The 25,152-nt window shown below is 41.7% G+C and overlaps 1 protein-coding gene and 1 long non-coding RNA gene across 5 annotated transcripts in view; both read right to left on the bottom strand.

The window, feature by feature from the left end:
- Positions 1-25,152, bottom strand: part of cyth1a (cytohesin 1a) — a 195,110-nt gene that overhangs the window by 64,026 nt on the left and 105,932 nt on the right. Inside the window, exon 1 of one of the 4 annotated variants that reach the window (XM_034190844.1) lies at positions 874-918. The exons of the other annotated variants lie outside the window; for them this stretch is intronic. The gene's annotated coding sequence lies outside the window, so the exon portion shown is untranslated. Of the gene's footprint in view, positions 1-873; positions 919-25,152 lie in introns of those variants that run through there. 4 annotated transcript variants of the gene reach the window in all.
- On the bottom strand, positions 198-25,152 carry LOC117528243. The gene is made up of 4 exons (XR_004565713.1): positions 24,874-25,152; positions 9,647-9,662; positions 1,790-1,792; positions 198-209 (listed from the first exon to the last, which is right to left on the bottom strand). It is a non-coding gene; the product is annotated as an uncharacterized LOC117528243 (long non-coding RNA).

Genomic DNA, 25,152 nt, shown 5'->3' with positions numbered 1-25,152 from the left:
GAACAGTCGTCACTCCAGTTGAAAAGTCAAGTTTAAGTTAAAGTTGCCTGGCCTATGCAAAACTGATGAGTGCTTAAAAAATGTAGGAGTGATGAGTTCTCTCGGCACTTCATGAGCTTTATGTTCATATGTGTCAATATTTTAATTTTGATTATCAAATATATTTTTATTTTTTATTCCTATTTCCATTTTTATTTACACTATGTATACTTGGCCACACTTTCTGTCTGTCATGCAATGAATGAAAGAATGAAGTCAAATCATGTCTTTAAAATAGTATATACTTTTATCTTATTGAGGAGAGGAGAATAAAGAGTAATAATGGTTGTGTTTTTTAATGCTTTCAAAATAGGTATCGGATCAGTATCGGCAAGACTAATCATTTCAAATATCGGACTGGATAGGAAGTAAAAAAAAAATCTGGATCAGGACATCCCTAGTTGGCCCTTTTCACTTTTATTGCTCATGATCGTGCAGAGCCAAATAAACATGAGCAATAACAGATAGCTCCACCGCATGCAGCCGCTGCCCCACTGTGTCAATGCTCGACTTAAGTGTCAATCAAATCAATGACCACAACCACCACAAGTACAAGAAGCCATGACAGTGGTCAGTGCAAACCGACAGGTACAGTCAGAGACAAAGTGAAAATATTGTGCAATTCTCATGACAGCTCATAAATAATTTTAGCATATTGTGCTTTACAGCTCCAGATCACTGCTTTATGTCAAATACTGTCAGTGCTGTGGATGCAGAGTAAAAATTTGAGCATGACACAGAAGAAGATGATACATTACACAAGGATGCCTGTAGAAAAATAACTGTCAATAAGCCAAATTAGCAACAGGAAATATTTAGTAAGTACAGACCGACCAAGAGAGAAATCCTCCAAAGTGAGTCAGGGGAGTTCTTCTTTGCTACTCCACCGGATCGATCCACCTTGATGAATTATTCCAGCAGTCATCTTTTTTGTTTGTTGGTTTTACGACCACCCACCGTGGTTTAATGGTGAAAAATCCACATGACATACAGCAGAAAGAAGGAGCATGCTCCTCCTGCCAGAGAGAGACACGCTGAATTCTCTCAACTGTAAAGCAGAGCTGTTGCCTCCTAGTTAGTGATGGAGTCTCGCCTCCCTCCTCTCTCTCTCTCTCTCTGTGCCACCGATAACATAAAGGCTCCCTCCAGTGGTCATTCCACTCTCTACCATCTTACCATTTCTTTGCCATATTGACATATGAGCTGGATAATCATCAAGATAATGTTCTTCCAATACTAGTGTGTGTGTGTGTATACGCATACATATACATATATACGCATACATATACATATATACGCATACATATACATATATACGCATACATATACATACATATATATACATATACACACACACACACACAAACTTTTTTAAAGTAGGCTGAGCTGTAATAAAGGATCCATTATGTTCTGAAGTATTCGTTTTTTAAAATCATATTGGGAGAAATGTAGAAATCTTTGTCACAATTCACGTCAAGTTACTACAAATCAAATATGTTTGCTGTTCATTTTTATTAAGGTATCATCAATATACATTGATGATACCTTAATAAAAATACAATAAATACAAATACCTCTTCAAATACAAAACAAGAATTTGTTGATTGATTTTGTGTATCATCATCATCATCATCACATGGAATAACTTTTTGGTTTCAAGTGCTGGACAAAATACGAGGTCTATTAGAAAAGTATCTGACCTTATTTTTTTCAAAAACCATATGGATTTGAATCACGTGTAATTACAGACATGCTTGAACCCTCGTGGGCATGCGAGAGTTTTTTCACGCCTGTCGGTTACGTCATTTGCCTGTGGGCAGTCTTTGAGTGAGGAGTGGCCCACCCTCTCGTCGATTTTTTCATTGTTTAGGAATGGCTCAGAGACTGCTGCTTTGTTTGATAAAAAATTTTTCAAAAGCTGTAAGGCACAACTGAGTGGACACCATTCGATAAATTCAGCTGGTTTTCGGTAAAAATTTTAACGGCTGATGAGAGATTTTGGTCTGGTAGTGTCGCCGTAAGGACGGCTCACGGCGCCTGACGGCGATCTGCGCTTCGAGGCGGCAGCGTCTCGCCATTTCAAGTTGAAAACTTCCACATTTCAGGCTCTGTTGACCCAGTAAGTCGTCAGAGAACAGAGAACTTTCAGAAGAAGTCGGCATGAGGAGTTTATTCGGACATTCCATTGTTAACGGACATTTTGTAATGAAAGAATGTGCGGGCAGAGTCGCATGTCGGGCCGGACCCGACCGCGGGGGGTCGCGACAGGAAAAACACCTCCGTTGGAAACCTTAACGGGCAAGTTGGAACATGCCCAAGCTGTTAAACAATTTCTCAGTTACTCACTTGTTGAAAGCCATCAAAAGCCGCCTGAATTTTACAAATGGTTTTCAACACGGAGGTGTTTTTCCTGTCGTGGCGCGCAAATTCGCCGAGTCGTTTCCGTGACGACTCGGCGAATTTGCGCGCATGTCTTTCATTAAAAAATGTCCTTAAACAATGGAATGTTCGCATAAAGTCCTCATGCCGGCCTCTTCTGAATCTTCTCTGTTCTCTCACGACGTCCTGGGTCAACAGAGCCTTAAATTAGGATGTTTTCAGGTCGAAACAGGCCGACGACGGCGCCTGGAAGCGCTGCACGACATCCCGCTCCGTGGGAAGTCCTTACACCGACAGAAACATCCCATGATCTCTCATCAGCCGTTAAACTTTTCACCGAAAACCAGCTTAATTTCTCGAATAGTGTCCACTCGGATATTCCTCGCAGGTCCAGAAAATTTTTTGATAAAGCAACGCGCGCCGTCTCGAGCAGCGTGTGAAACAAAAGAATTCAGCCGAGAGGGCTGAACCACATCTCACTCAAGGCCTGCCCACAGAGAAATGACATCACCAACACGCGTGAAAAAACTCACGCATGCGCACGAGGGTTCAAGCATGATTGTAATCGCACGTCATTCAAATCCATATAGTTAAAAAAATAAATAAAAGTGTCGGTTTCTTATCTAAAAGACCTCGTAAGTCATCTGAAGTCAGCTTGCATTCTGAGAAATTTTAACATTTGTGTTCAACATTTAAAGACAAACCAAAAGTAGTAGATAGTCATTTGTTGCTGCCCTTCATGTTTTCCAGCAAGTTTTGCTTTCTATACTGCTCTGCATTAACAACATCTTATTGATGCTTTTGACTGAGAATGCATTCCACTGGGAGTTCTATATGTATTTGCATCTCGTCCCTCCTGGTATGGACTGTGGATTACATTTATATCGTGCTTTCACGGTCAAAACACTTTACATTGATGCCTCACATTAACCCATTCTCTCTCTTACCCCCACACACACACACACACCAATGTCACTGGGCACCGTAGTCTCATTTGTAGTTTTTGAGAATTGTCTGCTCCACACAGATTTACCACAGAGTGCCATACTGTTTGTATTTCTACATAATTGATGTAAATAAAGTCCAAGACATAAGTGTCTTGGAAATGGTCATGTATCCATCCCCTGACTTGTTTGAAGAAGAGTGGATGTAAAAGTGATGATTTGTATGTGTTATACTAAAGGGTGCACTTACTTATTCACGCTATCATTTTGGATTTTAGATCTTTATTTCTTTTAATTCATGATATGAGATTAGTTTTCACTGTGAGTTTAAAGGGCATAATTTTAGAAATTTTAATACGACAAGCCTGGATTTTGGTGTCCTAAAACAATTTCTAACATGTAAAAGCTCAAGGGGGCACTAACGTTTTCACAGCACTGTAATTTTCAGCAATGCTACAGCAACATGCCCTGCAATAGACTGGCGTCCTGTCTATCCTGTCTCATGCTCTCTGACTGCTGGGACAGGCTCCAGAACCCCCATGACCCTTAATTGGAGTAAGCTGGAATAGAAAATGAATGAATGGATGTAGAGCAACATCTTAAAATCAGTGAAACCTGACAAAAAAAATTCAGAAAATAAAATTAAAAATCATTTGATGCCAAACATAAGGCTCAAACTTCTCCAACTGCAACAGCAGCCACAACTTCTAGTATGAGTCATTGTTAAAACGCAATTATGATCATGTTTTTCAGACAGACAGACAGAATTGATGGTTTTTGAGTTATGTTAAACAGAAAGGAATAGACTCATTCATCTGTTCACTGGGGCTGCAACTAAGTATTTTCATAATTATAAAAAAAGTTAGACTGGAGTAAAGCAACAAGTAAAATAAACCAGAAAATACTCACATTTAACAAGTTGAATCCAAAGAATTTGGATATTCTTTATTTTAATAAAATGACTCAAAACAATTCCATTATCAAAAGAGTTGTCGATTAATTTAATCGTTGCAGCAATACAATCAAAACTTTGAAGTGAGTGACTTCAGGTATGACATTTAGTGAGTAGACGCTTATCCGGTTCACCCCGCTGCACTATGCATGTTTTGTTTGGAATCCTAATTTTGTTTTTATTTTTTGTATTTACCATTTTCTGATCATCTAAAAAATATCCAAGTCTCAAGTAAGTCTGAATGAGACAGAGAAACTTCGCCACTTGCTGCACCTGTAAGTATGGTGGAGATTAGCCTTCTGGTGGAATACCACAGAGCTGAGCTGTCTATAGACTTTAAGCCTTCTTTAACAAGTTTGGCATCGAAGCTGTACAGTGTCCAATCTGCAGTGCGTGACCACAGTTTACGTATTATTTCTCTTGAATCTGCGCACACTGATTTTGATCAGAGTATGGACAAGGTAGAGTAGTCTGCACTCCAAAAAGACAACGATGCACCCCTTAATCTGGAAGAGCTTTTATCCTTGATTCAATCGTTACAGTGCGGCAAATCCCCTGGCCCTGATGGATTCCCTTCTGATTTTTACAAAATTAGCCCTGTTACATTTATCAGTTTTTGAGTAATCATTGGAACAGGGTTTCCCTCCCCACAATGCTGAGACAGGACTCCAATTCATTACCACTGAAGCAAGGAAAAGATCTGACTTCCCATGCGTCTTATAGACTAGGCAAGTGGAGATTAATCGATATGAATCGATATCTAGATACAAACGTGTGATGCGAGTGCATTGTTTCATTCGGTGTGCATCAATTCATTTGACGGGATGAATCATGTTGCATCGCTCGCTGCCTGCTTGCATAGATTTTTTTTCCGATGCACACTGAATGCACCACAGACGGAAGCCAGAAAGCACATTTCTACCACAACAAAATGTTGAAATCAATAGCCTTTTTGCTTGACGGTTCCCTTATCGGGCCTTCAGTTCGGGACATGGAAGCAGCCGTTGTTTTTGAGGGTGTTTATCGGGAAATGATCATTTCTCTATAATGACTGCAGACTGCAGCGAATCTGCTTGAAGCAACAAAGCAGCGCTTCTACCTGCTCTTCACTGTTTTTTTGCTTCGCTTCTAGCGGCAGGTCCACAATGTCTTCCTTAACCTCTCTCAAAGCCATTTAAAATGTCAATCATAAGTCCCTTTGTGTGGATTAAAGTCACAAACTGGAACTCTTGTTGCTGGCAAGAAACAATAATCGTTCAACATTCCACACCAGAGTTTTATGCGATGGTTCTCTGGCGTGAGCACCAGCTGGTGCGTAAACTGAAGTTGTCCATCAGATAAAGGAAATAATAATAATAATATCCTCCATTTTGTGGGACTAAGGGCACAGCTCCAAAGAGCCGCACAGAATTCGGTCTTGATTTAATAACTTCAGACTGAATCACTGTTTTACATCAAATGACACCTCTTTCTAAATATTATGATACAACAATAAACTACAACCAACCAGACCTATTTTTTCCCCAAAATGAGACATCCTCCATTTTTTATGAATTACATACTGATGTGCAGCACAGCCAACTGAAGAGCTCAGCTCAGAATCTATGGAGTAATATTTGTGCCATTAATATCTGAAAGGAAATGCTTTTGACAAAAAGTACAGATTTTGTTTATTCTATTTCCATCAGAGTCAATGATCCATCAAGTACATCAAGGATCAGAGACCATGTACAGATTTTATTGATTTTTATTTATGTCCAGAAATCAAGGATCCCAGTGACCAATTTCATATTTCTTTACTTTAAGACTAAATAAAATGTGTTTACATAGTAAACCTGTAAAGCCTACTTTTAGTACAGTGGTCCCTCGCTATTCACCTTATTCAGGAAGTCAGGGCTGGGCGGGCGGCGTCATTTTGTCAAGCAACTTCCGGTTTGCCACTGCATCAATGATTATCTCCGTGGGAACACAGTACACTAGAAGTGTCCGAACATGAGCAGCATTAATTGTTCAGTTTGTAGGTGCCACAACAACTGGAAGAAGAGGAAACTATCACTTTCAGAACGATGTTTTGAACATGGAAAGCAGAGATCTGAGTGCTGTGGACCAGCATTTAACTTGTTCCCCCTCCATTGAAAGACAAGGATCTCTGGTGCTGGCTAAAGGTGCTGAATTTGAAAAATCCACCCAAACGTCCTTGTCTGTTCTTTTAATTTTATGGAGAAAAAAAACTCACACCACTGGATCGTTACCCAGAGCAATTATTGGACTGTAACGCTCCGTTGAAGAAGCCACGGGGGATGCTAGTAAGACAAATGGGTAAGCTGTTTGTAGCATTAGCTGCTATCTTATTTACTCATTTTCTGGCATTTGATACAACCAAACACTGCATGAAATAACACCATACGTATATTAACGTTACGTAATCTTGGCATTATGGTGATACTACTTGTCGGGTAGTATTTTAACTTGATTGTGCTTTTATATGAGCTTCAGCGGCGCTGTGCGGTGCGAAGCTCGTAGTTCCTCATAGCGAAACTGTCCACACTGAGTGAAAACACAAAGCAGTTAAAAATAATCGAGGGCCACTTTTTCATGTCATCTTCCCACTCTGTTATGACCCGTGGGTGAGCCAGAGTCGATCCCTTTGAGCTTTTCAAAAGGTTTTTGTTTCTATCCATGTAATATCTTCCGTTGTTCTGTATTGAAAACACCGCTCACCGGAAGTCCTATCCAAAACGGAAATGCCTCTGCTGTAAAAGTGGGCGGGGCCTGAATAAGGTGAATAACGCGGTTTCACCTTTTGCGGCCCCTCGCAGTTTCGCGGATGTTTTTTTAGTCCAATTTTGCATGTTTTTTTTGTTTTTTTTACAGCGCATTGTGTTCTGCGTCCTCATCAAGCAGGCCGGTCACAGCACCGCGAAGGCAGAGCACGCGCATCTGTGTTCTGCGTGTCTGTTTATAAGAATCTTCTCGCCTAGATGAAAAAAGACGCGACAGCGCAGCGGCCCAGGACAAAGAGGCACGATCAGAGGAACTGTGAAATACTGGTCAGTCACTATTAATAATTTCTTATGTGTCCAACCTCGTAGGTTGATCGATAAATTAAATTCCTTAGTTCTAAAAGCCATCATAATTATTTATAGGAAAACGTTCTTTTTTATTTCTCAAACAAATGTTTGGGCCTGAAAACAGGTTGGTCTCTATTTTTCTACTAAGGTTTGAACTTTTGAGAGTGTTTACACATGAGAGAAAAGTGGATGAAATGTTAATGCCTGTTTGAGAAAAAGTGTATAAAGGTGTTAGTGAGGGGTTTTACAGCCTTAAACGTCTTACGGATCTATCCGTTATCACACCAGCCCAGGTACACAGAGCACTGAGGAGTATTCGGCTCCGGAAAGCTGTTGGCCGGATAACATACCTGGTCGTGCCCTCAGAGCGTGTGCCAACGAGCTGACTGACGTTCTTACCTCCATCTTCAACCTTTCCCTCAGTCAATGCACTGTTCCCACCTGCTACAAGACCACCACCATCATCCCCTCCCCAAGAAGAACCCCCCATCTTGCCTGAATGACTATAGGCCAGTGGCACTCACTCCAATCATTATGAAGTGTTTCAAGAGAGTGGTACTGTCATACATTCAGGGCTGCATACCGGACATCACAGACCCCCTGCAGTACGCTTACAGGCACAACAGGTCAACTTCGGATGCCACTGCCGCCGCCCTGCACGCCTCCCTCTCCCACCTGGAAAATAAAGACTCTTACATCAGAGTACTTTTCATTGACTACAGCTCTGCTTTCAACACGGTCATCCCTCACAAACTCACCTACAAATTGTCTGCCCTTGGACTCCACCCCACCCTCTGTGACTGGCTTCTGGACTTTCTGACTGGCAGACCACAGTCTGTCAAGATTGGGAATAGGACCTCAGCCAGCATCACCACCAACATCGGTACCCGCAGGCTGCGTCCTCAGCCCTATTCTCTACACCCTCTTCACCTACGACTGTGCCGCCTCTCACCCCGACAACACCATCATAAAGTTTGCTGACGACACTGCTGTGATTGGACGGATCACCGGCGGAGACGAAGCAGCTTACAGGAGGGAGGTGGAAGGCCTGGTGACATGGTGTGGAGTCAACAACCTCACCCTGAACACAGATAAAACCAAGGAAATGATAGTGGACATGAGGAGGGAGAGGGAACCTCATCAGCCACTGTCTATCCAAGGCCGCGAGGTGGAGAGAGTGAGCAGCTTTAAATATCTGGGGGTCCACATCAGTAGTGACCTCACTTTGACACTTAACACCACACAGGTGGTAAAGAAGGCTCAGCAGCGGCTGTACTTCCTGAGGAGGCTGAGGAAATTTGGCATGTCACCCAAGATTCTCAGCAACTTCTACAGCTGCATCATTGAGTCCATTCTCACCACCTCGATTACTGCGTGGTATGGCAGCTCAACGGTGAATGACCGCAAACGCCTGCAGAAAGTAGTGAAGACCGCATCAAAGATCACGAGGACGCCACTACCATCTCTGCAGAGCATCTACCATCGGAGAGTCCACAATAGAGCTGCCGCCATCATAAAAGACCCTACACATCCCAATACGGACTGTTCACACTGCTGCCTTCAGGACGGAGGTTCAGGAGTGTGAAATGCAAAACCACCCGCTTCAAAAACTCTTTCTACCCCACTGCCATCAGACTGCTGAATGCTGCTAAGGACTGAGCAGACCCCCTGGGGTCACTTCACACTGTTGCATCTTACTGTTACTTTACTGTTAACTGTTAACTGTTAATACTTGAATCTTGCTATTTGCACATTATTTCATTTCACTTCATACTGTAACTGCACCTTTATTGTTACTTTACTTTTTAATGCTTAATGCTTTTAATGCTTTTTTTTTTTAATGCCTATTTTGACTTATTATAGACACCCGGTGAGAGCAGCAAAGAAGAGAATTTCATTGCACAGGGAAATACGTTTCTTACTGTACATATGACAATAAACCTTTTGAACCTTTGAACCTTTTGAACCTACAACCCCTGGCAATAATTATGGAATCACCGACCTCGGAGGATGTTCATTCAGTTGTTTAATTTTGTAGAAAAAAAAGCAGATCACAGACATGACACAAAACTAAAGTGATTTCAAATGGCAACTCTCTGGCTTTAAGAAACACTATAAGAAATCAGGAAAAAAAAAAAATTGTGGCAGTCAGTAACGGTTACTTTTTTAGACCAAGCAGAGGGAAAAAAACATGGACTCACTCAATTCTGAGGAATAAATTATGGAATCACCCTGTAAATTTTCATCCCCAAAACTAACACCTGCATCAAATCAGATCTGCTCGTAATGCCGCGTTCACACCGGGCGCGATCAGACGCTACAAATTCGCGTGGGTCGCCAGGCGACGGACGCGCCTCCTTCGCCCGGTGTGTCGCTCTGCTTGGGTGGACTTTCGCTGCGAAAATTCACCCCAGTGCGTCATCAAATAGGACGAGCTTTCATTCCGCTCGCCGGCTCCGGTTGTCAGTCAAGCTAACATGACGGACCTTGATCACACGGAGCGAGTTGTTGTGAAAAGCTCCCAATACAAAGAGTATCATTATTTGCTGCAGGAGCTGTGTCTGGGTGACGACCGCTTTCAGTGGTCCTTCCACCTCTGCGGGACCCAGTTTGAGGAAAAAGCTCCGCTCCCCGCTGCTGCAAGTAGGGCTGCTGCTCGCTCCAAAAACTGTCATAATTGTGTTTAGAAACCAGCAGTGGTGGGCACAGATAACCCAAAAATTAACTTCGATAACAGATAACATAACTGAAAAGTTATCTTTGATAAAGATAAACCGATAAACCACCCAAAAAATGTATCGGAAGTTACAGATAATCGATAACCAATAAATTCCAGTGTTGGCTATGAGACATTTGCAGTTACTAAAGAGCTGAAACTGATTTTTAACACGATCGCTTTTGAAAGCATCAAAATCGGTAAAAGACCTAAAGAATAAGCAAGAATGTTTGACCATGCTGCCCCCTGCAGGAAGCAGCACACACAAATCCTGAGAACACCCACAAAATCAATTCTTTACTAATCATAATCATTTTTCCTGGCTGCAGTCGCTCACGTCGTGCCCGGTGTGAACGCGGCATTAGTCTGCATCTAAAAAGGAGTGATCCAAGTGGACTGACATGAATCATGGCTCCAACACGAGAGATGTCAACTGAAACAAAGGAGAGGATTATCAAACTCTTAAAAGAGGGTAAATCATCACGCAATGTTGCAAAAGATGTTGGTTGTTCACAGTCAGCTGTGTCTAAACTCTGGACCAAATACAACAACATGGGAAGGTTGTTAAAGGGAAACATACTGGTAGACCAAGGAAGACATCAAAGCGTCAAGACAGAAAACTTAAAACAATATGTCTCAAAAATCGAAAATGCACAACAAAACAAATGAGGAACGAATGGGAGGAAACTGGAGTCAACGTCTGTGACCGAACTGTAAGAAACCGCCTAAAGGAAATGGGATTTACATACAGAAAAGCTAAACGAAAGCCATCATTAACACCTAAACAGAAAAAAACAAGGTTACAATGGGCTAAGGAAAAGCAATCGTGGACTGTGGATGACTGGATGAAAGTCAAATTCAGTGATGAATCTCGAATCTGCATTGGGCAAGGTGATGATGCTGGAACTTTTGTTTGGTGCCTTTCCAATGAGATTTATAAAGATGACTGCCTGAAGAGAACATGTAAATTTCCACAGTCATTGATGATATGGGGCTGCATGTCAGGTAAAGGCACCGGGGAGATGGCTGTCATTACATCATCAATAAATGCACAAGTGAACACTGATATTTTCAACACTTTTCTTATCCCATCAATTGAAAGGATGTTTGGGGATGATGAAATCATTTTTCAAGATGATAATGCATCTTGCCATAGAGCAAAAACTGTGAAAACATTCCTTGCAAAAAGACACATATGGTCAATGTCATGGCCTGCAAATAGTCCGGATCTTAATCCAATTGAAAATCTTTGGTGGAAGTTGAAGAAAATGGTCCATGACAAGGCTCCAACCTGCAAAGCTGATCTGGCAACAGCAATCAGAGAAAGTTGGAGCCAGATTGATGAAGAGTACTGTTTGTCGCTCGTTAAGTCCATGCCTCGGAGACTGCAAGCTGTTATAAAAGCCAGAGGTGGTGCAACAAAATACAAATGTGATGTGTTGGAGCGTTCTTTTGTTTTTCATGATTCCATAATTTTTTCCTCAGAATTGAGTGATTCCATATTTTTTTCCCTCTGCTTGGTCTAAAAAAGTAACCGTTACTGACTGCTACAATTTTTTCCCCTGATTTCTTATAGTGTTTCTTAAAACCAGAAGTTGCCATTTAAAATGACTTTAGTTTTGTGTCATGTCTGTGATCTGCTTTTTTCTACAAAATTAAACAACTGAATGAACATCCTCCGAGGCCGGTGATTCCATAATTTTTGCCAGGGGTTGTAATAATTGTAAAAAATAACGCTGACTACTTCGCGGATTTTGCTTATCGTGGGTTATTTTTAGAATGGAACTCCCGCGATAAACGAGGGACCACTGTACACAGAAAATTCAAAAGAGGTATTGATAAGGGAATCAATAAAGAATCACATCAATAAGAGCAATTGATAATGGCATCGATAGATAAAATCTTATCAATACCCATCATTAATTGTATCGCACCAAATCGCATCGAACTGCATTGTGAGGAACTGAATCACCATCAAATACGTATCCAATCACATCAAATCGGGAATAGGGCTGAATTGTATCACATTGTATCCTCCTGGTTGTATCGTTATATGTATCATATCGCTGGTAGTGTATCGAGGTGCGTATCGAATCGTCAGTGATGAGATTCACAAGCCTATTATAGACCTATTAGCCTCCTTAATGTGGATGTGAAAATTTTGGCGAAACTGTTAGCATCTCGTACAGATGGAATCCTCCCTTACATTATATCAAATGCACAGACTAGTTTCAAAGGAAGGCATTTAATAGAGTGGAATGGGAGTACCTTTTCACAGACCTGAAGAAATTTGGTTTTGGCGACAGATTTATTTCTTTGATTCATCTCTTGTATACACCCCCCGTCACCACCACCACCAGCTTCTGTCTGTACGAATAACCTTTTTTACATTTATTTATCTTTTTTTTTTTTTTAAATAAGAAACAAAACTTCAGCACATCTTCTAAAGAACAAACTAAAGCAAAATCAAACGTGTGCTGCAACTCGAACATCCAATCCTAACATACCAATCACAGGCTCCATGAAAAAAATAATGTAACCCCCCCACCACACACACACACACACAAAACACACCCATGACAATCAGCTTAATCAGGTCCAAAGGTTTTCAATGGTACAACACAATCAATACAAGGTTGCAGTTTTAGAAACCCATCAGTCCTCCCTCTGAGTCGAGACTTGATTTTTTTCAAGTTAAAAAAAAAAAACACGAGATCTGTATGCGGAATTTACTTTTATATCAAAAATCCAACTAGTTATTTAACATCTATTATGGCAGTACTCCAAAATTTTGGCTCTTTTTCTGGATATAGGCTTAACATACAAAAAAGTGAATGCTTGCCTATAAATGTAACTGCATAGTGCCTGAGACAACCTGATCTTCCTTTCCATCTGACTCATTCTGGTTTTAAGTACTTGGGAGTGAATGCTGGTTCACCTCAGGGTCTGCGGGCTGCAAATTTTACTCTTTTATTGTCCAATGTATGGGATCCCTTCTCAGGGCCATCCAATCTCTGTACTCACAAAGCAAGAGCTGTGTTCGGGTTCTCGGCAGTAAGTCGGACTTGTTTCTAGTGGGGGTTGGCCTCTGTCAGGGCTGCACCTTGTCACCAATCCTGTTTGTGATATTTATGGACAAGATATCAAGACGGTTGGTTTCATCGTCCTGTGACCTTCAACACTCACTGGAGCAGTTTGCAGCAGACTGTGAAGCAGCTGGGATGAGAATGAGCACGTCTAAATCTGAGGCCATGGTTCTCAGCAGGAAACCGATGGATTGCCTATTCCTGGTAGGGACTGCAATCTTGCCAAGTGAAGGAGTTTAAGTAACCTCAGGGACTTGTTCATGAGTGAGGGGACAATAGAGCGCAAAATTTGCTGAAGAATGAGCACGGCAGGGACGGTATTGCATTCGTTCTACCGTACTGTTGTGACGAAAAGGGACCCGAGCCAAAAGGACAATCTTCGTTCCTACTCTCATCTATGGTCATGAGGACTGGGTCATGACCGAAAGAACTAGATCGTGGGTACAAGCGGTCGAAGTGGGCTTCCTTAGGAGGGTGGCTGGTGTCGCCCTTAGAGATAAGGTGAGAAGCTCGGCCATCCATGAGGAGCTCGGAGTACAGCCACTGCTCTTTCACATTGAAAGGAGCCAGCTGAGGTGGTTCGGAAATCTGGTTGGATGACCCCTGGGTGCCTTCCTAGGGAGGTGTTCCAGGGAGCATCTTTACCAGTTTATATCTACTATCATGCAGTTAATATCTACCCATGTGAAATAAATAATACACTCAAATTAATTTTTTACGCGACTGTGGTTTTGGCACCGATCTGATGCCATAAAGTAGTTTGTTTTATTTTTTTGTGATTTCTTGTGGCATTTTTCTTGTGGCAGAAATGCGCTGCATCCTCAAAACAGTACATGTACTTGTATGCAATTTATGGGGCGCCCCCGTGAAAAAAATCAAGTCAAATCAATCAAATCTTGATTGATAAGAAATGACGGGTCTTGGAAAAAAAAGGCATAAACTTTAAAAAGACAGACCTCTCTTTCCTTCTCTCACTCCCTCTCTCCCTCCAAGAAATTAGCTCTTTAGAATGCTGAAACACACACAAATGCAAAAGAATGAAATAAATCTGATTAATGATATACATGTTTATGTACATGCAAATGGGTCCATTGTTGGGTCAGTGGCTGAAGTTTCATCTCTTGAACACCAGATGCCACACCCACCCCAAGTACGTGTACCGATTTCAGGAAGGATCGCATTTCCGCATTTTGAAAATGCCACAAGAAACCACCAAAAAGTAAATTTAAAAAAGTATTTAATTTACTCATATTTGGAGTTAGTCTGGGTAAATTGTTGCACCCTTCCAGGCGGCTTCGTCTGTCTTTCTGTCCCGGTTAAAAAAAAATCTTCGTGCTCTTTAATGTGGTGCTTTTTCAAATGTTTTTGCTGTATCGTAGGTCACAATGGAGCTTCCACCTCTCAGTACAACAGCTTATTAAACCATTGTACCGATATAGCCAATATTGGATCTGATCAGCCCCATCCCTGTTTTCATTATGCTTGTACTTTTAAAATGTTATGCTGCTCTCTGACAGCCTCTCCTGGACTGCCAACACCACAGTGGTGGTGAAGACAGCACAGCAGTGACTCCACTTCCTGAGGGTGCTCAGGAGAAACAATCTGGAGGAGAAGCTACTGGTGTTGTTCTACAGAGCCACCATTGAGAGCATCCTGACGTACTGCATCACAGCGTGGTACGGGGGTGCTCAGCAGCAGACAGGAGAGCGCTGCAGAGGGTGATCAAAACGGCCCAGGGGATCACTGGTTGCTCTCTGCCCAGCCTGGAAGACACTGCCAGCTCTCGCTACCTCAGCAGAGCTGTCAGCATCAGCAAAGACACATCCCACGCCAGCAACCACCTGTTTGACCTACTACCCTCCGGCCGACGGTATAGGTCAAACAAAACTAGGACAAACAGACTCAAGGACAGCTTTCTCCCCAGAGCGATCACTGCACTGAACAATAACAAATCACTGTAATTAGCACCTTTCATGTTTCTTGTGCAATATCTGTAAACCATGAGCAATTTCCCGTGTAATATGATTCCACAGTTGTAATTAATTCTCGTTTTACATTTTACTTGGTCCACATTTTATTTTATCTTATGTTTATATTAGTTGTACATATGCTGTCAATAATTTACCATTAAATTTCACTATCTTTTATTTAGCTAAAAATTACTCGCACCACGGAAAGCACCTTTTTTGGAGTTGCACTCAAATCTCGTAATGCAAATTACAATGACAATAAAGGTGATTCTGATTCTCTAGTGTTCTGTTTCTTGTTGAAAAAAGATAAATAAATGTTTAAAAAAAAAAACTTTGAAGTAAAGTTTTTAGTATCCCATTGTGAAGCAGCAGAACAGCCTGTGGACAGAATGTTCCTCAGATCAAACTGTACACAGCAGTAAACTCAATATAATGAGGCGACTGATGCTCAACTTTGTGTTTATTTTTCAACTTTAACAAAACCCTCCCGCAGATGGAAAACATTGTGTTATCAGGTTTGAACAAAGCCAGGAAAATGAATGTTTGTAAGTCAAAATGCAGCTGGTTTAATGTGAAGACAAGGCCTTTGGAGATACAGTGAATATGTCTAAGAAAGAGTGATGACAAATGCCGTGACATTACACAAGACTCCCAGCATTTCTCCCCGTCACGTCCTGAATGGTGTGTTTGCAGCGTGTCAGCATGCGATAGCCTTGGGGACATCTGCAGCAGAGACCAGACGTGAGCACTTGCCTCATGTCTAATCAACAGTTTGATGAGTCAACCTGGAGCCTTCTGCACTGACAAATGTTGGTATGGGATCCATGTGTTTGGAAACCCACAGCCAACAAGTGATTATTTTTTGTCCTGCATCAGGCAACATGTTCAAATGCACAAGTCGAAAGCAGACATTAAACCGGAGCTGCAGTTACATCCACCTGAAACTCAGAATCACAAATCCTGTTATAAAAACCAGAACCGTTCAGGGACTGACCCATGAGGCAACAGGACCTTTGTCTCAACAGACCATAATGCATTGCAGTTACAGGCCACAATCAATCCACTACTTGCCTAATCCAACGTGTGTACTGACTGGAACAAGACACAGGGCACTTCATAATGAAATTTAATGAAATCAGCACAAAACACTTGCATAATTGATTATGTGAGCTGAACTGGGCAAAGACGCCAAATGGTACATGCTAGCAGACAAATCAGATGTTTCTGCAGCTGCCTCCTCCAACTAGACATCTTTGCTCAATGTCATGTAAAAATTTTATTCAGTCTATAAGGCTCCGGGTCAGGTCATCTTCAGCTGTCTAAGATTTCTGATGAATGAGGTTGCTGGGGCCCAGATGGTGTGCCACAGCCCACAGTTCACAACATCTCCAGGTTCAGTTCTCAGGCCTGGTGGTCCTGGCTGCATCTTTTCCATCCTCTCCACACTGTTCCTAAGGGCCCCTTCACACATAACATGATTGAAGCCGACTAGCGCATGAATGAGTAACAGCATGCCAGCCATGAAAAATCAGAGCTGCCTCTAATGCCTTGTACACCTGTCGCTACAACTATTCGCACACACCAGCGGCTGAAACACAGAGTGTGCCCTATGAGAGCCCATTTGATCCCTCTCGCGGCAGGTGTCAGCCAAATTCCAGGTGACACACAGGAACATCCAACACCGCTCGCTGGACACTTAGAAAATGTGTGGCCATTTGTGCTGTCAGCACGAAAATAGCAAGCACGTGACCACTTTCAAGCTGGCTGTGGAATATGTCTCAGTGCCCCCACGCCTGTGGAGTTGCCAAGCAAAGCACATGTGGCATGCCAGAGTGTCGGCTCCCCCCTCAAAACATGTGCCGTACGTGTGTATCACGCGTGTGTTGCGCCCTTCCCCGTTTCCCCCCCACAACACGTGGGTGCGTGTGTTTTGCGTGCTCGCTGTAACAAATGCCATTTTGTCAGTTATTACGGTGAAAATTAAAGAGTTCCTCATCGTCTAATTTCTCTTTTTTTAAAAAATACATTTATCTCATTGTTGATTTTAGGCATTTTATGCTCCTGTTATAGGACAGTGGTGGTAGCGCAGTGGTAAAGTTTCCGTCTGTTAATCAGAGCTTTTGTAAATTGCAGGTTTAAATCCCGCAGGTGGCATGTATTTTTATTTTCTGTTTCTCCACAGCAGCACGCAATGTGGTTCCACAGGTTCAAGCTTGTTTTTATTTTTTTCTTTTCTCCACATCAGAGGCACGATGTGGTGCAACACGTTCCACCTGTTTTTTTGTTTTGTTTTTCTTTCCACAACAGCGGAACGATGTGGTGCAACATGTAGCAGCTGCTCACACTGTTTTGTGCACGCACATAAGCACGAGCATACACAAAACCGTCGCTGGTGTGTCGTGCATACCTGTGTGACCGTGCGTCCCTTACAACAGCAGGCGGAATGTTTTGTGGTTCCCCATTTTGTGTTTGGTTTGTGGATTGTCTTCTGGTTTCTACGTCTTTTGTGTTATGTGTGAAGGGGACCTAATGAATGAGGGTGCTAGGGTCATGATGTAGTTTTGACGTAATCCTGCTAACAGTAATCCTTCAAAGCCTATATATATCAAGTGAATGTTGATCACAAATCCGGATCACCTCCAAAATTTAATGAAGTCTTCATAGCCTATTATCTGAAAATGTCTTCAAAATCTGTGCAGTAGTAGTTTTGACATAATCCTGCTAACAGACAGACAAATAATTAAATAAACACCAATGATTTTATTACGTCCTTGGCAGGCGTAAAAACTATGTTCATATTGTCCCCATTGTCATTATGGGGTACTGTGTGTAGAATTTTGAGGAAAAAATGAATTTTATCCATTTTGGAATAATGTTAAAACAAAATGTGGAAAAAGTGAAGCTCTGAATACTTGCCAGATGTACTGTATATAATTGGTTCAGTTTTCTTTGTCTGAAAAACTTGAAAATATGACTTAGGCCATTATTTTAAGAGAGGTACAACTTTCAAGAAATATCGGAGCAGCAATGCATACCCTGTACACTCATAACAAATGTTTCACTTTTTTGTTTGTTTGTTTTTTGGGGGGGGGGGGATTGGACTTTACTGTCAATTTTATACAGCTGTTGATACATCTCACATTCCACATGATGACAAATAAGCTTTGGACTGCCTTTCAACTGGTTGGCAAGATATCTTACAACAGCTCTCCTAACAACTGATTTCAAATTATTTACAGGTTGCAACATGCAAGACTCACATAATCTCTAAACATGTTAGCTGCAGAGACATCCAGGAAAAATGTGTTTTGACATCATTTTTAACAACCTCAATTCTGGGCCATTCTGCTCCAAATGTTAATTTTCTGGAGACAGTCACCCAAGAAATATTCCTACTAAGTTTTGTGTTCATCCATTTGAGTTATTTGGTAACAGACACTCACGAATGATTACAAATACTCTGTGCTAGTCCTAACACGCATCCAACTACGGGTTGTTTCTTTTGTTCCTTTATTGTCAAGTGTAAGGCTGCAACTAATGATTATTTTCATGGTCAATTAATCTGTTGGTTATTTTTGTGACGAATAAAAACCAAGATGTTTGAGCCATAAAATGTGAGAAAAAGGTGAAAAATGGCAATTAGTGTTTTCCAAAGCCCAAAATGTAGTGAAGCAGATAACTGTAATAATTGTTCATTTCTGGAAACAAGCACCAAAACTGTCACACATACTCCTTAAACATTTTTCTTTTGAAAAAACTGAGTATCCATTTTAATTTTCAATAGGCAGCAGGCAGGAGTCAACTGAAGTGTTACACAGGGGTCAAAATTTAAAAATGTTGCAATCATATTGAAAGCTATACCACATTATTTGTCTGAACATAAAGATTCCAAAAAGGTATAGTTTGGACTATCTATGATTGAGGATTGATTAAATGGAGTTATGGGGTAAAAACATTAAGAATGGTGACAAAGGTCAGTTTCAGTTTTGTACAGGGGTCAGAAGTTAAAGTTGTTCCAATTTTGGTAAAAAGTGGTGCAAATTATTGGTTGAACTAATAGGATTAATAAATGGAATAGTTTTGGCTGTGTTAAATGCCTGGTCTGCAAGGTAAAGGCCAAACAATGTCAATATCCATTGGATTCTATTGCATGTGACATGCTACCCTGTAACGTGATAACTAAGCATGACACATGGTGCAAACTATTCCTTTTTAAAACCCTATTAACTCAACCAATAATTTGCAACACTTTAAACAATATTTGGAGCAACTTTAACTTCTAACGCCTGTACATGTTTTTACCCCATAACTCCATAACATTCATTCACAGATAGTCCAAACTATACCTTCTTGGAATATTTATGTTCAGTTAAATAATGTGGTATAGCTTTCAATATGATTGGATTTTTTTTTTTTTTTTTTTTTGGACCCCTGTGTAATTCTTAAATTGACCTATCTGGCTGCCTATTGAAAATTCAAATGGATACTCAGTTTTTACCAATGTTAAGGAGTATTTGCCCCAATTTTGGTGCTTGTATCACCATTTGAAGGATTCCTCTGTAACTTCTCTGTTATCTGTTGCACTAATGATGCCCTCAAATGTCTTGTGTCGACCAAAACCCAAAGATATTCAGATTGTTATTATTAGAGAGAAGAAAAGAAACCACAAAAAATTCACATGAGAAACATTCCCCTCCAAATAATGACTCAAAATGATTAATCTATGAATGGTTACAGCTTTAATATAGTTTTACCCATCTCTCTGGACATCTTCTGGTTAATCACACATCAGGCTACGCCAGTGGTCATTTCAGTTCAGATAGAAATAGTCTTAGTTTTACATATTTCAGGTTGCTTTTCAAGGGTCTGTTTCAAGTCAGGCCCAAATTTTGGTCAACACCTTTATACTGAACAAGAAAAGATGATAAAAGCCAATCGATCATAATAAATCCAAATAGTTCTCTCACTGATATTCTCAAAACAAAAAAACATATCTGTTCAGCTTCAGAACCAAACAACCTTCAACAAAGCACAGTAGGAGCTGTGAAGTAGCAACAGTCTGTGTGGTGACAACAGTCCTGACGCAACCTGTCACCTCTGACCTCCTGGTCACTGGCTAACTCACACACACACACACACACACACACACACACACAACACACACACACAACACACAAAGCATACCAAAATGGAACATAGGTTCTGGCTTTAAAAAACCCACAAAGTGTCCAACCTGACCTGGTCTGAGAGTAGTAGGCGATGAAGAGCAATGAGAAAGGAGAGCAAACAGGAGAGGAGCCTTGTGTTTGGCAGGGAGGAGTGGGAGGCGAATGGCAAGAAAACACAGAGACAGTGGGACGACCACAGCTCACTCTTTGTACAGCTTTTGACGACATTCCTTGACAAACCCCCAAACACAGGGATCGCTCACTGTACCCTCAGTCAGAGCTCAGGATTTATGTGTCGATAATCCAGCCCTCTCGAGCTGATGATAAGGATATTTCATTACTGATAAACCAGAGTCCAAGCTGACCTCCTGTTTAGTCCTGTTCAGTCCAAAAGCGAAAGATATTCAGCGACTCATGACAGAAGAATACAGCGTATTGTCCAAGAAAATGTTCCATGAGCAATCACAAAAAAATGAAAAAATATATACAATTTAATTTTCTGTTACAAAAATCATTTTAGCCTCCTAAATCCCCAAGTTATACCTTTTGATCACCATGAACAGATTTTCATTACCTTCCAAATTGTGCAATGTGAAGTAGGGAATTGAAAATACACCTCATGGAAACACGTGTATGTTGGGGGGGAAAACACTCAAATACGGCAAAACAGTTTTTACATTAGCAAAAGGTGTTTTTCAGGCAATTTGAAAAAGCCTGATTTCATAAAACTGCAATGGGAACACTTTTTACACTATTACAGGTCACATGAGGTACAGATGCATATTGCATATGCATATTGAAGCAGTACTCTGTCGCAGAGTCACACAGAATGTATGACTTTTTGATATTCTGAAATAAATGGCATGGGGGTGTAGATGGAGTAAGACACGGAGAGATTGTTAATGAGAGATGTTTACTGCAATACTGAATTCAAAATACAAAGAAATGGCAGTATTTACCATTCTGTGGCAATGGCTATCAGAATTACAGTTTTCGTGAGAGTGTCACTGCAGTGACAGTTATCAAGAGAACACAGAACCCAGCAGTCACAGTCTATCCGTTAACTCATTGGCTGCCAGCCATTTTCTGAGCAGCCAACCCCTCGCTGCCAGCCGTTTTGGGGAATTTTGACCTATGTTTCAAGACCCACAGAATATTGTCTGCTTTGACTATGAAAAAACCAAAACCACCATCAGAAAGATTAGAGTCTTATTTTTCATCCAAAAAAAAAAAAAAAAAAAGTTTGTCTCTACCTTTTTCCATTCTTGAGTAATTGGCAGGAGAACATAGGGTGGTTTCACTAAAACACCAGTTTCCAACTAAAAAGTGAGAAAAACAGCTTTTTGTGAAATGACGCATGTCGACCAGACAGTGACTTTGATGTGAATATTTTTTACTTTAGTGACACCTCAAACGTGAACATTGTTTGCTGCTATAAAAACAACAAAAACACTAGAAAAAAGGCTTTTGATGGCAAAAAAATAATCATTTATTTACAATTATATCAACTAAAACAAATGACACTGTATACAACTATTTACAATTTCCCTACTACTATCCCTACTATTACAACTATTTACAAAATAACTTTTTTGGTGTGTTGCAGCTGTTGTGCATATGTGCACATGTGTGTGTGTGTGTGCGTGTGTTCACCCATCAGCATAATGTCTTTTTATATGGAAAGCAGTGAAACACTCGCCGGCATGCAAGGGGACACCACAGGACTTACAAAAGAGTCTGGTCTCACTGCGCAGGCCCCTACGTACACAGACCCTACACCTTCGTGCTGGTCTCGCCTTTTGCTGGTGGGCATCAGGGGTTCCAGGTGATGGTTGGCCATCTTTCCATCCAGTCTGCTCTCTGGGTCAGTCTTATAAGGCCCTCGGAGTAGACCTACCATCACCCTCGGCCCCCACACCTGCTTCCTCTACTTGCTCTCCCACCTCCTCTCATCGCCCTTCTCTTTTTCCCCCACAGTTTTGTGGTCCAGGACTGCACGACCCTGCGAATAAAAGTGAGAAGGCTTTTGCATTCTCCTCGGTTTCTGTGTTTGTAGATTATGTATGCGTTAAACATGCACAGCTGGAAAATATAAGCTACAAACTTTTTGGACCAGTTCAGTGACCTTCGTATGAAGGGGTAGTACGCAATGTTCTGGTCCAATTTGTCCACCCCATTCATGGACAAGTTGTACGCCACAACACACTCTGGTTTGAACAGGGAACCTTTTCTTTGTGTCCCTTCTGCCACACCTCAACCCTCTTCACGCTATCTGTGTGGCAGGTTGTCACCATTTTCACAAGCCGCTTGTCCTGCCACGCTACCACCATCACCTTCTTATTGTGCAGCACAACTTTTTCCCCCGCCCCCAGATCAGTCTTTGCCAGGTCTGTGATGGTCTTTGGTTCCCCCCTATTCTTCCTCAGTGTCCCACAGACGTTGGTTTGTGCTCCCAGTAAACGCTCACAGAGCGCGACAAATATAAAAATTATCCATGTAGAGCGTATAGCCATGGCCTGGGAGGCGATCAAGGAGGGAGAAAATGGTATCTGCAGAGAGTTCGGTGTCCCAACATAAGCTGCATATTGAAGCAGTACCCTGTCGCAGAGTCACAGAATGTATGACTTTATCCATATTTCACAGGCTTGTGGGTTGTAAACCCTGAAAGACAGGCGGCCCCTCCACTGCATCATACCCTCATCAATGCAAATGTTTTGCCCTGGCTGATACAGCTCCTTGAACTTGTCAAGAACATAGTCTAACACTGGTCGGACTTTGTACAGTCTGTCAGCTGCATCCTGTGAAGCATTGTCATTGAAATGAAGGAAACGCCATGAGCTGGAACTGTTTTGGCATGGTGTGACTGAAATGAGGTGTAGAGTCCACCTCATCAACACTCCAGTACATGTCAAGGCGTGGCTTTTTGACAAAGCCAGTGAGAAAAGTGAGGCCGAAGAAACTTTTCTGTTCTGGGACGACACCGGTTTCCAAGAGGAACCTCTGCTGTGTGGCAGACTTTCTGGGTGTGCACTGAGGTACTGTGTGGCGTAAAGGTTGGTCTGGTCAACAGTATGTTGAACTAGTTCGTCAGTCAGGAAGAGCTCCAGGAAGTCAGCTGGTTTGTCGGAATCCAGCTCCGCAGCAGCTCTTCGGGGTCCAGGGATCGCAGTGAAGGGGAACAGGTTTGGTGTCCAGTCATCTGTATGCCACCCAGAATCTGCTCCACGACTGCTGCTCGATACACGACCTGTAAATTATGGAAATACATACCATTACTATAAAATAAACAATTTTTATTGCTACTATGTGATGTGCAGATTTTGGATGTATATTCTTACCTCTCTTCTTTTCATTGCCATCATTAGCACTGGCAGCTGTGCTGGTTGCACTACCTGTAAATTATGGAAATAGATACAAATACCATAAAATAAATATTTTTTTATGGCCGCTATGTGATGTGCAGATTTTGGATATATATTCTTACCACTACCTGTAAATTATGGAAATAGATAGAAAATACCATAACAAATGCTGCTATGTGAGAAAAATCCTACTCTCCTTTGATCAGTAAAAAGTTAGCTATCTATTTATGTACAATTGCTGCTATGTGAGAAAATCCTCTCATTTTATCTGATCAGTAAAACTTAGTTAGCTATATATGCTACATATAAGTATGTATTGTACTGTACCTCTTTTGTGTGTGACCGGAGCGTCTGGGGACGAGTCTCTGCTCCTCCCTGATCCAGACGGTAACCACTCGTCTGAAGAATCCGGGTCAGGTTCGCTAAAACCATCGGATTCATCCTCTGAGCTGGCCACCATTTGTGTGCGCCGCACGCGGCTTGGCCCGGGTTGAACTTCGTCCGTTTCTTGGGACACCTCCTCTCCGCGATCCCTGCCCAAACCACCCGTGATCCCGACACTCTCTCGCTCTGTACTCCGGGAAAGAGCTTGCTCAAGGGTGAGCTGCATCAGCTTTCCTTTGCCATTCATTTTCGCCATCTTGCCTCTACTCACCCTCCTGGCCCCCTCTTCTTCTCTCACTGGCGATCCTTCAGAGCACACTACCGCCTCATACTGGATTAACTTCACAATTACAACACATATAAGCTTGATCTCCACAGACAAGCTGCGTCAGGATGTTCGCAGGCGGTTACCACGAAAACATGTAATTGACGTAATATACACGTCTTTGGCAGCGAGCGGTTGGCGGCCAATTGACGTATATATACACGTCTTTGGCAGCGAGTGAGTTAATGAAAATGCTGTCATAGTGCCATTCTGCTTTGCCGACATTATGAAAATTTTGCTCAGATTTTTCCCAAAGCTGTAATGGAAACTCAGCTGTTTCACACTGTGTCATGAAGTCACACAGATGTGAAACATCGTCCTGTCTTCTACAGCTGCGGCCATAAAACCTCAACCTGTGGCTGGCCCTACAGATGTCCCGAGCCAATACTCAGTATCGGTATTGGATGCCGATACGGCTATTTTGCGAGAATCTGTTGGCATTGGATTTGGGAACTGTATCCGGTCGATTCACGTTACTTTTCAGCGTAATGCCCACTATTGCACATTCATATTTAAACCAATACCTGCATGTTGTACCTCTTTAGAATCAGGCAATCTCAAAGAAAATGACCGTCAACTCCAATCTAAGCCAACCATCCACTACAAATGCCATTAACTAATAATTTGTCATCATCTTAGAATTCATAATTTTCTGTTCTTACCTTGTCCGGGTATTTTGGACCTCCAAAACAAATCAAATCCAGCCATACGTGGGCTCATTTTGTTCGTGACACTCCACAAAAAAAAAAACAATCC

Source organism: Thalassophryne amazonica, chromosome 16 (genome assembly GCF_902500255.1).
Source record: "Thalassophryne amazonica chromosome 16, fThaAma1.1, whole genome shotgun sequence".
Taxonomy (NCBI): domain Eukaryota; kingdom Metazoa; phylum Chordata; class Actinopteri; order Batrachoidiformes; family Batrachoididae; genus Thalassophryne; species Thalassophryne amazonica.
Note: the sequence above shows the minus strand (reverse complement) of the source record. Positions and strands in the feature narration are given on the sequence as shown.